Genomic DNA, 3,694 nt, shown 5'->3' with positions numbered 1-3,694 from the left:
ATATCTAGGGTTTACGATGAAACCCTATTAGAGATTGATTTAAGATTCCAGAAACCATAGATGCAAAATGCTTTCGTTATGAATGTGCTCAGTTGTTAATGTCTAAGGTTTCATTTTATTAATAATATCTAAGATGTGCGACAAAGATATAGAAAATGTTTGTTGTCAAAGTTTAAAGCTTGAAAATGTTACCCTATTCAATTTCTCGTCTTTAATTTCTATACCATCTAGGTTTAGGATTTGATATTTACAGTTCAAGTTTTTTCTTAAAGTTTCTAATAACCCCAGATGCTCTCTCTATGACAATATAATAACCCTAGTTTGACATTTCATGGTCCTATATATAGTTGTGCTTGGTTATACTTGTTGTTGAATATTTGCAGGTGCATAGTCTTCAATATGTTACAGATGCTTACCTACCTCATACTTATTGATGACTTTATGATGATGTTGAGCATATTGAAAAGAGGGAGCTGCAAGAATCTTGATTGAATTGAAGATTAATAGATTACCTGGCTGCCATGAGAATATAGAAGGAACAATGCTCCAAAGATTGAAGTTCTTTGATAGAGCCTGTGTGGTTATGTTGTTGGTGGTTTTGTTACCTAGTAAAGAGGAAGGAACTATATACCTCCCTAGTTAAGAGGGAGGGAATATTATGATAGCTATAGTAGAAACCTTGAAGAAACAGTAAGATCAGAGAAAGTCTAAAGAACTAGAAATCATCATTCGTAATTGGCGAAGTAGTGGACTATAATTGGATATTTTGAAAAGTGTTGAGAATGCGTTTGGTGCTGCTAGATAAGTTAAAGAAGAAAGTTCAGCCTGATATGTCTTTGGATAATGTGATAACCTAAGCATCATCAGAATAATTGAAGGCCCTAAAGTTGTATACTTACATACACGAACATGTAAATTGGAAGTTTGAATATTGGTTGGGGTCACGAAGCTACAATATACTTTAATAGATGAACAAGTAGGTGATGTGTTGACAAAATCTCTTCAAAAGGTAGTTTATTTTAGGAGGATGCTCGAATTGCTGGATATTTTTGTTTTGATTGAAACATAAAGTTGAAGTACCATAACATTGTCTGTATGATGGTACATGGGAGGACATCATGGACCGCTTAATATTGAGATCTTAGTTGATGTCTAAATCCCAGAGAGAGGGTATTGTGTGGTGCTTCTATTTAGTGTTGATAATTGGACTCCTCTAAGGGTTGGTGTCAGGACATGGAGCCCTCGATGGTATCTATATCATATTGGATGTTTACCAAGGTTGTAGCCTGATAGTACCTATAGTGGAAATTTCTTAGATGACACCTTAGTCCCTAGTGGAAGGATACCTTGGCAGTAGGGGTATCCCATGCATTGTGTATACCATTTTTCTCTTCTTAAAGAACATTTTAAATTGAGTTCAATAATGGTTGAACAATTATGGATGCCTCCTAAGTTAAGAGGGAGTGTTGAGAAATGTAACTAGTATCGATATTCATAATTATATGAGTCATGAAGTAATGCATTTGTCAAAAAGAAAGAAAAGAAAAATGTAATGTGAAAGAAAAATGATTTAAGAGCATGGGTTTCATGCTTTGTTTATTTTTCTTCTAGGTAAAAGCACCCATTAAGTGCTTCTAGGGTTTATGTCAAGAGTCATATTCCTTGTCATTATGATATAGATCATTCTTTGGATTTGAATGTCAATAAGCATATTTATTTTTGAGTCAAAATTTTATTTTATGCCTCCTCCACCAAGTCGGCCTACCCTCCACTCAAGTCGGCATGTTTGAAGGAATTCAACAAGATAGAATGACTATAAAAGTAGTGCTACTCAACGTTATTTGAATAACAGCCAATCAAGTTTCAATCTATAATTGTAGGACGAAGAAGGAAGAGTGAAATACCTTGAAAAGAGGGAGAAAATCCTAGTGAAGAGGAGGGATAGACTTGTTGTTCTATGGATAAATTCCTTCTGCGAACATAAGAAATCTCCCTAGGTCTAGTGGCTTGGTCTAGAAACAACCAAGGAAAAACTAATATGCTTTCCTTACAAAAGTCTTTTGAAATATTATAAGAATACCTACATGGAATCCAATGCAAGTTTCCTCCTCCTTTCATGCAAGCTTCAACTCCAACTACAATTTCTAAAAGTGGAACTTGCAAAACATCCAAAATAAACAATAGAAATAAAGCATACAAATAGAATATGGAAACAACTCTAAACAAGAAGCGGAGAATTGATTTTTCTACATGTGCATAAATGAGACATAATGTATAAGAAAAAAAGAACATGTGTATTAATAAAAGTAGGATAATATTACAACCCTTGTAGGCCTTGACCTTGTAGATCTATTCGGGTTATCTTGTCCTCCCTTTTCCAGAATAGAAAGCCTTCAACCATACCTCGAACACATGGATGGATTATGGACCTATAGACACAAATGTGAAGCATGAGGGCATAACTAAGAGTCTCCAAAAGCCAACCCAGACTCTATGGGACACAATGAATTTACCCACTAGAGGAAATTTCAACCTAAAGTTGCCCATGAAATTTTCATGTAATTTCCATGTCATAATATGTAAACCAATCAAAATGTTTTAAATTTAAAAAGATGTACATGTAGATATTTTGGAGGGAAAAGAAGAAAATTACCTTTTTTAATTGTATTTTTGGCTTATCACCTTATAGGTTCACTCAAATTTCAAGTGTAGACACTCGTTGGATGAAAAATTAAATTCCACATCCAATGAGTACCCATGATGCATACGCATGTGAAGACAAACATTGATAAAAGTTGAAGATGCATTAAAAAAAGCATGTTGACCAATTTTTTCTAATTGTATACTCAATTTTTATCAATGTGGGTCTTCTTAGAAGTATGCAAAATGGGTACTCATTAAATTTGCATTTAATTCTTCATCCAACGAGTGAATACATTTGAAATTTGAGTTAACCTATAAGGAGATAAGCCAAAAATACAATTGAAAAACGTAGTTCTCTTATTTTCCCTCCAAAATTCATAGCTCATATTTTATTATCTTACTATTATTTTATTATTTTTTCTTTGGAGGTCATTTTTAGGCTGAAATTTTGTCTAATAATTCTAGGGCTTAGATCCACATTACGGGGAGGTAAGTTCTAGGAGATAAGAGATAAGTCCTCAATATTAAGAGTTCGAGATTCAATCCAACAGTAATTAGTTAACTGACACACAGGGCATTGAATCATATCATGGTAACTTCTCGTCACATGTTTATCCTAGTTGGGCAATTACTTTGGTAGATGTGGGAGGAGGGTGTTACATGATGTTTGAAAATGCATTCAGAACAATATGAAAGAAAAGCAATTGCAAGGCATTCTGCGGAAGCATCATGGTGTTCAAACACATTGTGACTTTAAGACATGCAGGAACAATATTTTGAGCTTCAAAACTGGGCGAACATAATGAATGAAGAAAACTTATGTTTTGCTATGGATCTCTCCATATATGAGTCCTAAAAATATTATGCGATGGGATCGTGCAAAACAGATGGAGGATGCAAAAATTGAGATGCAGATGGATTTTAAATTTGGGCAGAGGAGTGATGAGGAGCCTTGAAAGATACATCACTTTTCTGATTAGAATTGGAACTAGCCTCAAGATAATGAGAACCTAACATAACCATCAACTTGGGTTGAAGTTCCTCCACAACT

The sequence above is a fragment of the Pinus tabuliformis genome, chromosome Q (genome assembly GCF_031772625.1).
Source record: "Pinus tabuliformis cultivar Carrire ecotype Pingquan chromosome Q, CPIR1, whole genome shotgun sequence".
Taxonomy (NCBI): Eukaryota; Viridiplantae; Streptophyta; class Pinopsida; order Pinales; family Pinaceae; genus Pinus; species Pinus tabuliformis.
Note: the sequence above shows the minus strand (reverse complement) of the source record.